Source organism: Chiloscyllium plagiosum, unplaced genomic scaffold (assembly GCF_037043375.1).
Source record: "Chiloscyllium plagiosum isolate Xiang-an unplaced genomic scaffold, Cpla_swu_hap1 HiC_scaffold_19, whole genome shotgun sequence".
NCBI classification, from domain to species: domain Eukaryota; kingdom Metazoa; phylum Chordata; class Chondrichthyes; order Orectolobiformes; family Hemiscylliidae; genus Chiloscyllium; species Chiloscyllium plagiosum.
In genome coordinates, this window is record NW_028270157.1 from 21266116 (window position 1) to 21282502 (window position 16387).

The following is a 16387-nucleotide window of genomic DNA, read 5'->3' on the forward strand; positions in this document are numbered from 1 at the left end:
CCGGTGTCTGCGCAGCTGCATGCAAGCTCAGCGGAAGGGGGAGGGCGGTGATACCGCCGGTATTGCGCAGCCGCATGCAGGCTCGGGGTGGGCCAGAGGTGAACCGGTACTGCGCAGCCGTAGACGAAAGGGAATGAGCATTTCGGGCGGGATGAGAAAACTGGTACCGCGCAGCCGTAGACGAAAGGGAATGAGCATTTCGGGCGGGAAGAGAAAACTAGTACCGCGCTACCACAAAAGCGCAGGCGTAGATGGGATGAACAAGTGTTGCGAATGCGCAGCCGTAGTAGACAGACACAGGGACGGTGAAATGAGCAAGAAACAGCCGCTATTGCGCAGCCGCAGTGGTTTGGTGAAGGTGTTCAAGCCGAGAGGTAAATGGTGAAAACAGGTGGAGGGAAGTTGAGGGGGGGTCGATAGAAAGGTACGGTGACTGAGGTGGCCGAAGGAGGAGGGAAGGTGGGGAAAAAATACCTATCGACATGTCGGTTTGAGGTGAAGACTTATTGTTTGGCAGGTGTTAGGTGAGGAAATGGCTGTGACGTTAAATGAAACCTGATGTTTTTACCTGAGGAGTCCTGGGCAGTATCTGTGGGGCCCTGTTAATGCAGCTCCCTCTGTCCCGCATCACCAACGGTTTTAACGGCTCGACGTTCCATTATTTCCAACTTGGGTCCGTTAAAGGGAAAGTGGCAGGTTCTGATTTTGTTTTATTATGAATGGACTGAGTTGCCGGCCGCCAACAGCTGAGCCTTGTTGATTCAGCCCTTTAAGGAGAAGGAGGGCTCTCCCTGCGAGCCCTCCCGGCCTTGTTGCAGCTGTGAAACCCGCACTGCTGCATGTTTCTGCTGAGGATGGAGTCTCCGCCTATAATCGTGCATCAGGTTGGGCGATCGTTTTGGTTTTTTTAAAACACAGAAATCCCGACACTGTAGTTAATCTGAAGCTGTTCTCTGCACCCGCTATTTAAACGATAGGGCTGGAATATAAATACGTTGATGAAAGCAGCGAATGCAGTTAATCCTGCAACAGATTTGCATTTAATCGTGACAGCGTTCTGGGGTTTTGCAAATCTTATCGAGTTAATTTAATTTAAGCATTCTTTTATTGCGTATGCATATTTTATAATTAAGGCGAATTCCATATGCTTCTTTAAAAACAGAAGCCAGCTGCGGTAATTTTGTATGCAGTCGTCATTCTTTTGGCGAGAAATTAGTGTACTATAGTATGAAGAGTATGTAGTTATCTTACTTTGTAGAGCTGACAAAACACGCTTGACTTTTAAGTTTCCGGATCAGCTACAGCTTGTATATTGCCGAATTATTCGGGTGATCTGATCGAAAATTGCAGTACAGCACTGAGTTCGCTCCCATACGGTGCAGTTGTAGTTCGCTGCGTGTCCTTGAATGCCCCTACGAATCCCTGGTGGTAAGCGTTATAATAGTGTTTGGTGACAAGCCATCTGACTTTCTGAATCTACTCGGCATTGTATGCTGTCGTCGTCATCCTTTATCACAATACTCCTGTAACTTATTTTTTTTTACTTTTTAATTTGTTGACAACAATGAAATATGTATGTACTCTGAATAGTGGGAGAAACCTTTGCATTTCCATATGCAATAGGTATCTCCATACATGAGAGAAATTCTGGAAAAAAGATGTATTATGGTTCAGATTAGTATGGGAATTATATTGAAGATTAGGTTTGTAAAATGGTATTTTGATTTGTTTTTGTGGTGACGATAGTAATGTGATTATCACAATTTCAGAGTCGTGTTTCAATTTCAATGTGCTACATTTAAAACTGAGTAGAGGTGAAATTTATTGAAGGTCAATTTGCTGTCTTTGTGAAGGGGGTGATGTTAAAAAAACAATTTGGGTAGTTGAATACTTTCAAAGCTGAATTAGACAAAAATTTGATCTGTTAAGAGTGTAAAATTTTGGGGGCAGGTAGAAAATTGGAGTTGAGGCCATGTTCAGATCAGCTATGATCTTGTGTTTCATTCAGTTCAAAGCATGGCATTAAAATTGTGCTGCCTAGTTCTAGAAAACCTTCTCTTAGGATCTGCCCCCAAAAAGCAAAACATCATGTTTTAGTAGGATATCCTTTTACTCTTTTGAATACCAAGGAGTATGTCTTGCTAAACGCATCCTTTTGATAAGTCCTTCATACCATGAAACAGCACTGTGAATCTTTTCTGAATTGATACCAATGCAAGTACAAAACTAAGTAGGAGCTCAAAATTGTACAGAGTACTCTAAGGGTTCACTAATGTACAGTTGTAGTAAGACTTCATGACTTTTATACTCCAGCTTCCATTATTAGCAATAAAAGTGAGCATTCCATTTTCCTTTCCACTGGGAAATGTACAAAGCTACCATCTTTCCAGTTGTCAGATATGTTATTGACTTAGAAATGTAAATAATATATTAGTTCTTCATTATACTTTAAAAATATTTTTAAAATCTCAAATTATTCCAAATTGTCTTCATCCCATCTTGGAACAATGGGTCTGAGACATAATTAAAAGTTTCAGGTCTGTTACTGTTTGACGAACAAATGTCTGAAAAAGACCAGCTGCAACTTGTGTATAAATAAAACTTCTCCCTTTTCATACAATTTTAATCAGTTGTCTTACTTTTTGGTTAGTAACTTGGGGTCTATTTCCACGCTGTACATCTATAGACTTAGACTCCATGATCCAACATGTCCATGCTGACTAGATGTTATAAATTAATCTAGTCTCATTTGCCAGCACTTGGCCCATATCCCTCTAATCCCTTCCTAATCTACCTATCAGATGCCTTTTAAATGTTGTAATTGTACCAGCCTCCTCCACTTCCTCTGGCAGCTCATTCCATGCACTCATCAGTCTTTGCGTGAAAAACTTGCCCCTTAAGTCCATTTTAAATCTCGTCCCTTTCACCCTAAAACTATACCCTCTGGCTCTGTACTCCCCCAACCCAGGGAAAAGACTTTGTTTATTTACCCTATCCATGCCCCGCATGATTTTATAAACCTCTATTAGGTCACTCCTCAGCTTCCGACACTGCAGGGAAAACACCCCAGCCTATTCAGCCTCCCCCTATAGCACAAATCCTCCAACCCTGGCAGCATCCTTTTTAATCTTATCTCAACCCAACTGGATGCTTAAAAGTTGATTACTATAGCATGTAATTTATTGTATATTAACATTTTATTTTATTTGTTTTGATCTCTGCTACAAATTTTGTTTCTTAGCCGTTGAATTAACCCCTCTCTCAGGCAACTGTTTGTTGAATCAGAATCTTGGTATCAGAGTGTAATATTTGTGTCATCAGCATGTCTTTGTTATCTTTAGATTTAACTATTACAGTGTTCCCCTGACCAACTTCCCATCTTTCACTTTGTCTAAAACACCAAGCTCACCTAAAACTTTACACCTAGCCTGGTATTTCGGTTTCAACAGTCTTATCAGTTTTCCAAGTTTTTCATCGTCTTGTCCCTTTTCTATTATTGTAATGTCTCTGAATTACTCCTAGTTTTGTTCTCTTGACATGCTTGATTGTTGCACTATTGGCTACTTTAGCCCTATGCTTCTGGTATTTAGTTCCTCAGTGCTCAGTTTTTATTTCTGCCTCCTCTTCTTTAAAACATTCCTTTCAAAACTGACATCTTTGACCAAACGTTTCTTCATTTGCCCTCTAATAGCTCCTTTGTGACTCAATGTCAAATTGCCTCCATAAAGCTAGTTTGCAGCTGTGCCTGTTGAGGTTTAATCATTAGAGATGCTAATTAAATGTAAGTTGTTTTGATAAAACTCTTACTAGAACGATACAGATTGTAAATTATGTCTTGCTTCTGGTAATGAAATTGCTGTCAGATATTGTCATTCCCTTCAACTTGTCCGTTTAATAAACAGCTGACAACTAAAAATTGCTAGCACTGTAGCACTCCTAACTTGAAGAAGTTTTACTGGGTTAGCTTCAGCTATCTATTCCTAGCCATTTGCCTTTTGAATATATTTACCAGCTAGTGATTGTCTTGAGCATCTTTTACCTCGTTGGACTTGGAGATGGTTGGAAGGTGGTCGGATTGATTTCCCACTTAGTAACTGTTTCAAAAGTACCCCTGTTAGTTTTGTCTGTATAGTTCTGTAGAGTTTGCATCTACATACATAAGGTTACCTGCTCTTTGTCATTGTTACTTGACCTGCTGTTCTTTTTGCAACCATTTTTATTATTTTTTTTCTATTTTTAATTGCATATTGAAAATGGAATTCTTTGTAAGCTTGTCATGCAACAGTGTCTCACCTCAACTAGCTTGTAACTGTTAGCCTAAAAAAAGTATTTGTTGGCAGTTGTGGATTCAAGTGTGGAGACACAAATTATAATGGAATTCCAGTCATATGACCAGAAAAGAGAGAGATTTTGAAATAGGAATAGGAATGCATTGACTGGTCTCCAAAACACTCAATTTCTAGTTGTTTTACCTATAGATTCCTTGCTCTTTGACTCTGTAAGTTCACCACCATGGAGAGACTGATTTTGAATACATATATTGAGACCCTAAATTCTTTAAGGTACCTCTTGTGCAGTTTTTATTTATTTTGTTTTTACATGGAAAAATCCACTTCCAAATGTATTTTACATAAGTAGTTAGTTAGTCCCATTCATACCTATTTTGACTTGTGTTGGCTATAATGTGATTCTGGCCCATTAGTTTGGATGCTGTGAGAACGGAGCTGTCCCGTTATACAAGAACTGACTTGTATGTACTTTGTTCTTTTGAGAAGGTAACACACAAGATAGAAAAAGGGGGATGTGTAGATGTAATATATTTGGATTTCCAAAAGGTATTTGATAAAGTACTGTACGTAAGATTACTTTAGAGCCCATGATGTTGGAGTTAACATATTTAACATGGATAGAAGATTGGCTTACTAAAAGAAGACAGACAGTTCTTCTAGTCCAGTTACAACAGTGGTATCTACCTGACGATGTGGAAAATTGCCCAGGTATGTCCTGTACACAAAAGGCAGGACAAATCCAACTGGCCAAGTATTGCTCAATCAGTCTACTCTCCATCATCAATAAAGTGATGGAAGGGGTCATCGACCGTGCTATCAAGCAGCACCCGCTCAGCAACAACCTGCTCAGTGATGCCCAGTTTGGGTTTCGTGAGGATCACTCAGCTCCTGATCTCATTACAACCTTAGTTCAAACACGGACATAAGAACTGAATTCCAGAGGTAAGGTGAGCGTGATAGCCCTTGACATCAAGGCTGCATTTGACTGAGTGTGGCATCAAGGAGCCCTGGCAAACTGGAATCAATGAGTATTAGGGGGCAAACACTGGTTCGAGTCATACCTGACACAAAGGAAGATGGTTGTGGAAGATCAGTTATCGCAGCTCCAGGACATCTCTGCAACAGTCCCTCAGGTTAGTGTCCTAGGTCCAACAATCTTCAGCTGCTTTATCAACGACCTTCCCTCTGTAATAAGGTCAGAAGTAGGAATGTTTGCTGATGATTGCACAGTGTTCAGCATCATTCACGACTCTTCAGATACTGAAGCAGTCCGTGCTCAAATGCAACAAGATCTGGACATTATCTAGGCTTAGGCCAACAAGTGGCAAGTAACATTCACGCCACACAAATGCCAAACAATGACCATCGCCAATAAGAGATACTTTAACCATCGTTCCTGAACATTCAATGGTATTACCATCACTGAATCCCTTGGTTGCCATTGACTAGAAACTCAACTGGACTCACCACATAAACACAGTGGCTACAAGAGCAGGTCAGAGTCTAGGGATACTGTGGTGAGTCACTCACCTCCTGACATCCCAAAGTCTCTCCATGATCTACAAGACATAAGTCAGGGGTGTGATGTAATACTCCTAGCTTGCCTGGATGGGTGCAGCTCCAACAACACTCGAAGCTTGACACCATCCAGGACAAAGCAACCTGCTTGATTGGCAACACATCTACAAACATTCAATCTCTCCATCAGCACGCAGTAGCAGCAGTGTGTACAATCTACAACATGCACTGCAGAAATTCACCAAAGATCTTTAGTATCTTCCAAACCCATAACCACTTCAATCTAGAAGGACAAGGGCAGCAGGTACTTGGGAACACCACCACCTGCAAGTTCCCCTCCAAGCCACTCACCACCCTGACTTGGAAATATACCGCCGTTCCTTTCCAGTTGTTGGGTCAAAATCCTGGAATTCCATCCCAACCGGCAAATGGACTGCAGCAATTCAAGAAGGCAGCTCACCACCATCTTAAAGGCAAACAAGGATGGGCTATCAATGCTGGCCAACCAGTGACGCCCAAGAACCACAAATCTTGACAGATGGAATCTATCTGGGAAAATGAGGTTATGCAATTTGCCTGGAAGAATAGAAGAGCTGAGTATTATTTAAATGGAGTAAGACTTAGGAAAGCTGAAGCACAGAAGGATTTAGGAAACCTTGTGCATGAATCTCAAAAAACAGCATTCAAGTATAGCAGGTAAGAGGAAAGGCAAATGGAATGGATTGTTGACTTTTTATGTAACAGGGAATGGAGTATAAACATTGGAGAATTTGCTTAAACAATGCAAGGCACTAGACACACCATACCATATTGCAACATTATTTAGTCCCCTTACCTAAGGAATATAGATATTTTATAGTCAACCTGTTCAGATATTATGATACACCTCTAAAGCAAATGGGACCTGAGCCTTGGCCTCCTGGCTCAGAGGTGGTAAGTGCACCATAAGATCTCAAACTGTCATTGGAGGCAGTTCAGGGAAAGTTATTAGGTTGATTCCTGGTCTAATTTCCTTAGAGACTGAGTAGGTTGGGCTTGTACTCATTGGTGTTTAGAAGGATAAGAGGAGGCAATTTATTGAAACATAAGACTGGAAATGAATTTGTGGATTATCAGATCAACCATTATCTTATTGAATGGCATTGCAGACGATATAGACTGGATGGCCTACTTCTGATTCTAGTATTATGGTCCCAAAAGTTACTTAAAGCAGCTTTTATCCTGTTGCAATTTTGAAGTTTATTTTCTGAATGAATAGAAACTACATTTAAAATACACACTCCTTCCTGAATATATTGTAATATTGCGATGTTTTCCATCTTAAAAAGACGACATGCATTTGTAACTGAAATGGTTTCTTTTACATTCTAAACTTGCAATTGGTAATTGAGAATTATGCTGATGCTTTGTACTCAACTGTAAATAATTTATTTTCTATTCTTTGTGTTTTTAAATAAATAAAGACAGCACAGAAGCTTGAGTGACAGTTGATATCTGCAAATACTCATTCAAACAGCCAGCACATTAAATTGCTGTTGGCAGCTTGTTATCAGAAGTGCATCCAGCACTACCCATACCATATATTAGCCGCATGCTTGCATGGTGCACTACCTGTCACTAACAAGCTGCTAAGTGAATGGAATTCATTTATAATCTTAAGATATTTGAATGGTCATGGGGGACATGCAAGGCAATGTGGGTACAATCTATGGTACTTAACAATCTGAAGAAACCTACAGGGCATGTAAAAACTAGTGCTAACATACAAGCTAGGAGCAGAAATAGACAAGTCAGCCCCTGTTCTGCCATTTGTTAAGATTGTGACGGATCTGGTTGTGCTTTGAATTCCACATTCCCATCTACTGCCCAGCCAGAATCTATCCATTCATTTATCTTAAAAGGCTTTGAGTGCCTAAATAACACTAAGATTTTCCTTACCTATGTCCTGCAAGGGTAACCCCTAATTTTAAAGCCATTTTCACTAGTTTTGGACTGACCCACAAGAACAAACATTCTTCCCACATCCACATGTCTACACCAATCAGTATCTTAGACATTTCAATCAAATCATTCTTCACTGTTTTAAATGCCAGTGGAATCAAGCCCATCTTGTCAAACTTATCCTCCTTGGTCATCCTTCCTTAAATAAAGAAATCAAAACTGCACGTGATATTTGAGATGTGGTCTCATCAATGCCCTGTGAGACTAAAATAGAACATCCTTTCTTTTATGTTCATTTCCTTTAAGTAGTGAAAATGTTGCACATAATTGTGGTAGCACACTGAAATCAAACTCTGCTATTCCTGAAGTTGTCACAAAAATTAAAGATTTTTTAAAATGTACAGTATTCCTCAATTTACTTGAATTTCGGATCCAGGTTGATACCTGGCAATGTGATTGACTCTAAACAGCCCTATGGACAATTAAGGACGGGTAGTAAATGCTGAACTAGCCAGCGACATCTCAGTGATGAATTTTAGGGGTGGCATGGTGGCTCAATGGTTAGCACTTCACAGCGCCAGGGACCCAGGTTCAATTCCTGCCTCGGGCAACTGTTTGTGTGGAGTTTGCACATTCTCCCCATGTCTGCGTGGGTTTCCTCCGAGTGCTCCAGTTTCCTCCCACAGTCCAAAGATGTGCAGGTCAGGTGGATTGGCCATGCTAAATTGCCCATAGTGTTAGGTGCATTAGTCAGGGGTAAATATAGGGGAATGGGTGAGTTGCTCTTCGGAGAGTCAGTGTGGACTTGTTGGGCCGAAGGATCTGTTTCCACACTGTAGGGAATCTAATCTAATCTATTAATTAAAAGTCACAGTTTACAAGAACTGCTGATGGAAAAATTAAACTGCTTTTCTTCAGGCTTAAAGTAGTTCTTCAAGGAATCCTTAGTATGGAAGCAAGCCATTTAACCCATCGAGTTTGCATTGCCACCTGAAGAGCATCCACCCAGACCCACCCTATCTCTGTAACCTTTCATTTCCCATGGCTAATCCACCTATCCTGCACATCCCTGGATACTATGGGAACTTTAACGTGGCCAATGCACCTAATGTGCACATCTTTGGACTATGGGAGAAAACTGGAGCCCTCGGAGGAAACCCACGCAGGTATGGGGAGAGTGTGCAAACAGAGGCTAGAATTGAACCTGGATCCCTGGTGCTGTGAGGCAGCAGTGCTAACCACTGAGTCACCATACCGCCCTATGGCTGCAGAGAGCGTTCTTGAGTTGGTGAAGATCTGATGGCTTCTCCCTTTCCTATTAACAGCTTTCAGCTGTTCAGCTGTCTGATCACCAATCACAGAGTTGTTGGCCAGCAGAAGGCTTTTGTCATTGATAACTGTTTGCTAGTCCACAGAGCAATCAGCTACTTGTCACTGACCAAAGCTCCAAAAATAGCCCATCGGCTCTAATTCATCTGCAAGTTGCACCTCAACTACTGCTTCAAGAAGCAGCTATGGTGTTTACAGTAAATGTCAGGTTACTTGCTTTCAAACTGAGCAATAGTCCTCCAGCAATGCTTGGTTTTAAAATGTTTTTTCCCATTTCAGTTCGCAATTAAAAATACAGAAAGCAATAACCAGATGCTACCTTTACGTGTCCCATTAATGGTCTTGATTAGGTCCTGTAGACATGCTATCTTTGTGACTTAGGCAACAGAATCTCTCTACCTTGGAATACTTCAGTCATTTTGTGTTTAAGTAATGCTGTACTTCCTATATTCTTCCTGCCAAAGGTGAGCCACCAGTTCAGAGATGAGCAGGGGATTGGAGCGTTATCCCTAGTGTCCCACATTAGACTCGATCTGCAATATTTTTGCTTCTTTGCTCAACATAGATATCTGTTTTTAACAACCCCCAAATCCAACCTACCTTGGTATCATCTACAAGTTTACTCTCATGTAAAAGTCATTGTAAAATGTTGAGGCCCCAGCACAGGCCTTGCAGGATTCCATTTGTCACATCTTGCAAATCAGATACAGATCCATTTATGAAATAACTGGTCCAAAGAATTGCAAAGATAATTCTTGGTAACTTTTTATTTCAAATGTCCTTTACTGGTCAGAGCACTAAATGTAAGAGTTGGGAAGTTATGTTGTGGCTGTACAGCACATAGGTTAGGCCACTTTTAGAATATTGTGTGGAATACAGATCTCCCTCCTATTGGATGGATGTTGTGAAACTTGAAAGGGTTCAAAGAAGATGTACAAGGATGTTGCCAGGATTGTGGAAATTGAGCTATAGGGAGAGGCTGAATAGGCTGGGGCTGTTTACCCTGTAGCATCAGAGACTGAGCGGTGACCTTGTAGAGATTGATTAAAATCATTAGGGGCATGGATAAGGTAAAGAGTCAAAGTCTCTTCCCTGGATTGGGGGAGTCCAGAATTAGAGGTCATAGGCTTAGGGTGAGAGGGGAAAAATTTAAAAGGGACTTGGGGGCAACCTTTTCACGCCTAAGGTGGTGCGTTTATGGAATGAGCTGCCAGAGAAAGTGGTGGAGGCTGGTACAATTATGAATAGGAAGGGTTCAGAGGGATATGGGCCAAGTGCTGGCAAATGGGACTAGATTAGGTTAGGATGGATGGGTTGGACCCCAGGTTCTGTTTCCGTGCTGTACATCTCTGACTAACTCTGAACAGCAAGCAAGCCAACCATGGGATATCAACGAATATATTATGCTAGTTTTCTATAGAAAATCATCCCTCTGTGTTAGTTGGAGTTAGGGGCAATTACACCAAGACGTAATTTAGTCCAGAGTTTGAAGTTGAAAGGAAAATGTGGAAAATTGAAAGTCACACTGAACCGAGATGTTGATGAGATGCAAAAAGATTGCATTGAAGACAACAGCTGACTGCATTATTTAAAGTTTGATCTAATTTATAAAAACAAAAACCTGAATGCAACTTCTGCGGTTGTCAAAAATCACAGTATACTATACTATTGCAAATAATATGCATTTGAGAAACTACTACTACTCTTTATCTATCTATCTAGCTTGCTTCCTTCCACCAACCTTGCTGCTTTCTTGTCTTGGATCTGATGGCAAATTTAACTTCATCATGGATGCTGACATTACTTTAAATTAGTTGCTATTCCAGTTGGTCCAGTTGAGTGAAAAATGGAACTCGACGCACCTCTTTCGCACACTTGGTGGTTAAATACTGAGGCGGAAATGGTGTGAAATATCTACAACTGGAATTTAAACTAGTTTTCTTGAATTACAACAATTTGCTAAAGGTGCTGTTACTGAGATATATTTAATTTTTTTATTATTGCATGCTCGGCTGTATTTGAAATGACCATGCATAGAGGTATCTCTTTCCAGTGAAAGAACAATGCCCTTTTTAATTGTTTTGAGATGTGAACCAGTTCTTGCTGTGAGATATTTGCCAAGCCTATAAGATGACAAAAAGACCATAAAGTTACATTTTATAATTCCTTCCTTCATGCCACTTTTGGAGCTTTCCTGAAGTTGGGGTCTATTGCTCCCTCTATCATTTGGAGTTGAGATTTCACAGTTGTTAGGAGAAGGTTGAACTGAATGTGCAGGTAGCTGAACTTCAGAAGCAGTGGAGTGAAATCGTTCCGAAACTAGGTGGTGATGCATTCACAGATATGCTTAACTTGCAAATTCAGAAACACAGTTTTGATTAAGAAACACTGTTTTTATTAAGAAACAAAAACAGAAGTTGCTGGAAAAAGCCAGCAGGTCTGGCAGCCTTTATGAAGAGAATCATAGTTGATGTTTCGGGTCTGGTGACCCTCAGAACTCATTGTTTTGATTCAGTCAGACCCTTGACCTGTTTCATAACGATTTTATGAACATAATAAATATGCTTTCTTTTCGAATAGCACCTTTTTCTTTAATTGAATGTGGGCATCACTGGCCTTTCCCTAATTGTGCTTGAATGATCGTGTTACAACACTGAGGCGAACTGCTCGGTTAATTCAACCAAACACCCAGAAAAGCTCACCTTTCCTCATAATCTATTAAAACGAGTGACCAATAACTCCCAAATTCTGTTTCAAGAAAATAACATCAATTTATTTTCTAACTATAAAAGTGAACATTAAACAAAAAACTATTCACAAATCTAAGCCCCCCCCCTTGTCGTAACTGCTTACTATCTGCCTCCAACTCTATAACAATATGCTGTTCCAATGAGATACTTATTAAAATTACATAAACTTAATTTCAAAACCACACAGTCTCTGTCGTCTTCTGTGTCTTCATTCTCTGGCTTTTGATCTTCCTGTGTCGTCATCTTTCTTTTTACTGTGAGTACATAAAAAGGTACCTTTGATTAAAGAGTGTGTTCTAATTTCTTTGAGAGCAAGATGTTATATTGGTAGTTAGTGTGCGCTCTCTATGGCAATTGCTTTTTGACCAATTTTCAAAATTTCCACATTCTTATGCCCTCCAACATTGGATTGTCTCATTGGTTCGATGTTGGCAAAACAATAAGATCAAACTCGATTGGGTTTTAGTATCCTGGGGCATAATTTACACTGGTTAAATTCGAATTGTTGTCAAAACAGCAACCAAACCTCAGATATCCACTTCGCAGCCAAATTTTACATATTTTCAATTTGCCAGTACACTCTGGGACTGTTATCTGGTCATACAAGTAGGTGCTTAAAGTATCTCAGTTCAAAACAACATTCTCCTGTCTTAAAGGTACAATACATACCTTCAACTTCATAGCATTTGGATCAGCAATTTCAAAGGGTTGCTAAGAATCAACCACATCTGGAATTGCATATAGATCAGACCATATAAGGAAAGCAAATTTTATTCCCTCAACCAGATGGATTTTTACAACAATAAATGGTGATTTCATGATCATCGTTGCTGAGACTGTCTTTATAATCACATCTGTTGAAGGATCTAATAATGTCCCCAGAGCATTAGCCTGGGTCCTTGGATTACTGATCCAATGAAATTAGCACAGTGTCATTGTCTCAGTGCTATTTGATTTCTTGTGCCCTGAGTAATTTGTAAACTTGTAATAAATGTACCAAATAATACCAAAATAACTTGGCTTGAAAGCAGATCAATAACGTGTCTGTGAATATCTACTTGTAATTCTATATCAATTGTACTTTGAGCGAAAAGATGAATTTTAATGCCTGTACTGAGTCAATATAAGTACTTATCGAGGTGTTTGAGAAAACATTAAGCATGAATGTTAGGTTCTAATGGTCTGAATCAGAAAATTAGATTATAGCTTCGAATCTGTACTTTTACTAAAATAGCAAATCGATTTTTGTGGCTCAACCAGAATATTAATGCCTGTGGGAGAAGATCTGCCACCCACCCAACCCATAATAGGCACACACAGGCCATAGGAAAGCAAACTTGGCAAACTATACCAAAAACACCCAGAATGCCTCATGACCAAGCTGACTGACAAGTGAAACCAGACAGCACTCGCAGCCAAGGAATACACTTCCCAACACCCACAAACAATACCAGATCAACACAACTGTCGCAAAGCCCCGAGGGCAGTCTCAAAAGCCAGCATTACCAAAGCCACACAAAGAACAGGTCAGACAGAGAGACACCACCAAGGACACTGCTCTTGGGACAGGAACACTGCTCTCATGACAGGAACAATGGAAGCACCTTACTCATCTACCTGCAAAAAAGACTGGAAGCTCCTGACCCATTGCTACTGTCAGGATGTTGCATTGTACCATGAATCAGGACATTCTTCTGATAACTGTTTTCCAGTTACCATCGTTGTAACTAGATTACTCCATTTCCAAATACATTGTATTTTTCCCCGTTTTTAAGAGTCTTGTACAATAAGGTTAATTATAAAACCTGGCTTCACCCTCCGCTCAAGGGAACAGAACACTTGATCTACCTGTACAGACTGTCAGTTCTGTGTCAGCCTCGTCAATTTCTCTCCCAGCTATATTGCTTGTAATAAACAGCTTGTCAATTTCACCCATTCTGATTTGTGTGGTCTCTGCTTTATTGGGCCATAATTTAGTTGCAGGACTAGGTTACTTGGACTGCTGAAACTCACTTTTGAAGTTATGAACACTGACCCCCCTAGTAATTACTTTTGTGTGTATACAAAGTGAATTCTGGATTCTTTTGCTCTGTTAATGTCCTTACCTCTGAGCCAGGAAATCCAGGTTCAAGTCCCACAGGTTTCAGACGTGTGTCTTAGCATATCTGAACAGGTTGACTAAAATATCTATAGGCCTTTCTAGTGTAGTGGTAGTGTTCCTTATCTCTGAGCTCAGAGATCTGGTTCAAGTTCCACTGATTCAAGATGTTTGTAATAATATTTCTAAACCGGTTGATTAGAAATATTTCAGCAACATCAAAAACAATCTGGTAGGACAACAATCTAGACCTTATCAAATAGCAGGACAGGCTTGAAGGGCCTACTTCTCCCAAATCCTATGTTCAGCGCGAATAGTGCAAAATAATGATTTTCGGCTCTCTTAGTTGTGGTAGTTGATAAATTGATCTAATGCAAGGATTTTCTGCTTCCCCTTTCCTGTTGCATTTTGTGGTGTACAGCTTCATTGTAACTTGGGGCTGCCAAAGCCAATGTTCACGTGGTTGTTCCTTGTTTAAATTGAGTGTCATTCAAATGGCCTAACAATTGAACCAACTGCTGATGTCAGTATATTGCTCCTTGGGCTGAGAAAGTTACGTAAGCTATGCAAGGGAAAGTTCTTTATATCAATTGCAGCTCACACTGCAGAATTGAGGTAGTGAACCTTGGCACCTCAAACCCTATGTTAATATCCTACTAGGAAATCTCATTACCCACTGAGCTGTTAGTGTTTCCATTTTCCTTTCCATGTTAATTTCTAACTAAGTTGTGTATGCACTTATTTTACATCAATTACTGTTACTAAATTTCACTTCACCGTGAAATGAAGCCTTTCTGTTTCAATACAGTTGTTTTTACAGACAGGCAGTTCAGTTGTAATGGCATGTTGTTAGGCTGCTGCATGACCCAAAGTCATCTTTGCATAGGGTTTCTGAAATCAAAGGTTTGAAGGCATCCACCATTATTTTTAGGCCTGCTTTTCTGTAGGTATTAATTGATCTGTTTTATAGCGGGCATATCATTGCTGTAATTTGTTTCTTGCACTCCTTTTGAGAAACAATGGCAAACCTGCACCGCAACAAATCTCTGTCCAAGAAAACAACTGTATGACAGGGTGCCAGACCTAATCGCAAATATAATGGGAGCGATTTTGGGAAGAGCAAGTTTAATGTATGAAGAATAGAGAAAAGTAATTGTGAAGAATTAATATAGATATCAGATGAATAATTTGTCATCCACTTCAAAACTATAAAATTAATATTGCAGTATTGCACTAAAAGTGAAGATATGCTCTACCCAAAGTGTATAATGTGTACACCAGTACTACCTAAGAGTCTTTGAAATCCTTCGGAATTGAGATATTAAGTTAATAAGCATGAAACCTCTATTCAAGCACCATTTGCTTTTTGTCATTGTAATTAATCAGTAGCAAAAGGCTTGAGAACCTCTGCTGTAGCATATGACCTAAGTATTGTAAAATATGGGATCTCCGCAATGTGGTTAATTTAGCAGCCTAATGTGTAGTTGTGCCAGTAGAAAATAGTTTGGGAATTTTAATTCCTTTACAAAATCGCCATTCATCAAACAGATCTCTTTAAGTACAATATTTATTGCGTATACATTTTCAACATAATTGGCTTTAGTTGGGGCAATAATCCACGTGAATGTGTTGAAATTCACAACAGCAATGTCTATGTTGCAAATTTATTGTCTGACAGTGACTTGGCATCTCTTCAGCTTTTGAATTTACAGTGTAGATAATGAATGGAACTGGTCAAGGAGAGATCCACAGGATTCAAGAACTACAGGCTCTTATTAGCAGAGCTTATGATGTAAAACTAAAGCTTGGCCTTGCTGAATCAAGCTGAGCCTTTTCAGTTCTGCTCAGTTAATCAAGGGTTTTGCTCCTGACCTGCAGTCTGTCCAACAAACCGTTGTTCATTGATCTTGTAAAATGAACTTTGTAGATTTGTAAACCAAGGACCATAAGTTCTTTGTACTTGGCAAATAATATGAAAGATGGAACTAATAGTTCAGAGATTCTGTTCAAGCTGCACCATAAGAGCTTGAAACTTAAAATTGGTTTAAGAGTTCTGGAAAATGAAAAGTTGGTCTCAGTTATTCAATTTTGGGATTGTTGTTAAAGCCATCTCATTCACTAATGTCATTTAGGAAAGAACAATTGCTAACTTTACTCAGTCTGGAAATGAATTACATGTACCCCAGACTAACTCTTACCTGCCCTTTCATTAAAACAAATAGAAATAGGAAATAAAGGATGACCTGCCAACAGATCCAATAGACAGGGAATTTTTATTTAAATTGTTTATTGTACCTAACATAGTTGTTTTGAAAGTGAGCCAAAAAACAGATATAGGTAAAACTCTAAAATTCACATCATATTGAGTTGACTTAGCTGTGTCCTATCTTTTTAAATTAACATGCACCTGTTGCTGGTATCAAAATCTCTATTACTTTCAACTAGTCTGTGGGAGAAAATGA

At 39.7% G+C, this 16387-nt stretch overlaps 1 protein-coding gene across 4 annotated transcripts in view; it reads left to right on the plus strand.

The window, feature by feature from the left end:
• The first annotated feature begins 226 nt into the window (after positions 1-226).
• rab3ip (RAB3A interacting protein (rabin3)) overlaps positions 227-16387 on the plus strand; it is a 66440-nt gene continuing 50279 nt past the window's right edge. For 2 of the 4 annotated variants that reach the window (XM_043709763.2, XM_043709767.2), the window contains exon 1: positions 227-374. The gene's annotated coding sequence lies outside the window, so the exon portion shown is untranslated. Of the gene's footprint in view, positions 375-406; positions 525-748; positions 885-16387 lie in introns of those variants that run through there. The other 2 variants (XM_043709765.2, XM_043709764.2) reach the window with 2 other exon arrangements.